A 1,077-nucleotide genomic window follows, 5' to 3' on the forward strand; every position below is an offset into this window, starting at 1 on the left:
TTTTTCATCGTTACATCAAAGTCAATTTATGCCCACCCCCTTTATGTATACCCCTTTAATATGGTGTAATAACAATACAATTCTCAAGAATTACAAGTGTCATCTTCCCTTGTAGGGATGTAAACAGTTTGCCCTTATTAACAACATATTGTATCTTTCTGTCATGTTTACCTTTTTATATGTCTCTTGAGTCTTATATTTGAAGATCAAATTTCCTGTTGAGCTCTGGTCTTTTTATCAGGAAGGTTTGGAAGTCCCCTATTTCATTGAATATCCATCTCCTTCCCTGAAAGATCATGCTCATTTTCACTGGGTAGTTGATCCCTGGCTTTAATCCAAGCTCCTTTGTTTTATGGAATATCATATTCCATACCCTATGGTCTTTTAATGTAGAAGCTGCAAGGTCCTATGTAATTCTGACTGTGGTTCCATGATATTTAAATTATTTTGGCCAGACCCAGCGAGCCAGGGAGCGAGTGGACATCAGCCCATCCACCCACCACCCACCCACCAACCACCAACCGCCTACCTCGGACCCCAGCTCCTTGAGCCATGTCCAGCAGCTCCAACGTCGTCACTATGAGGAAGATGGTGCAGCAGCTCCGGCTCAGGTCGGGCTCCACCGAGTGAAGGTTTCTCAAGCTGCTGCTGATCTGAAACAGTTTTGCCCGCAAAATGCCTAAAACGATCCCCTGCTGACTGGGGTATCTTCCAGTACTAATTCTTTCCGGCCCCAGAAAGTCTGTTCTTTCCTGTAGCAAGATTATCTTAAGCTACTTGGGAAGGATCTCTGAATCCAGTCTTCATATGTGCATCTGTGATGTGACATGATGTTCTGTGATGTGAATTGTGACCATTCAAAGGAGAGAGAATTCTAAAGCTTGCCCAAAAGTTTAATCTATAGGTGTGTAATAATGTGACAAGTTAATCATCCAAATTTCAACTTGTGTCAGACTTTCTCGTCTACCTCTCTGAATTTTCATGGATTTCTGTTTTGTACACTGGCAAGGATACAATAAAGTATTCAGATGAAAATAAAAAAAAATAAATTGTTTCTTTCTGGCTGCTTGCAGTATT

General features: G+C 41.2%; 1 pseudogene; it reads left to right on the forward strand.

The window, feature by feature from the left end:
- Positions 1–552: 552 nt before the first annotated feature.
- On the forward strand, positions 553–872 carry LOC114030009 (annotated as a pseudogene).
- The last annotated feature ends 205 nt before the right edge of the window (positions 873–1,077 follow it).

Source organism: Vombatus ursinus, unplaced genomic scaffold (assembly GCF_900497805.2).
Source record: "Vombatus ursinus unplaced genomic scaffold, bare-nosed wombat genome assembly UNPS02014945.1, whole genome shotgun sequence".
In the NCBI taxonomy this organism is placed as follows: domain Eukaryota; kingdom Metazoa; phylum Chordata; class Mammalia; order Diprotodontia; family Vombatidae; genus Vombatus; species Vombatus ursinus.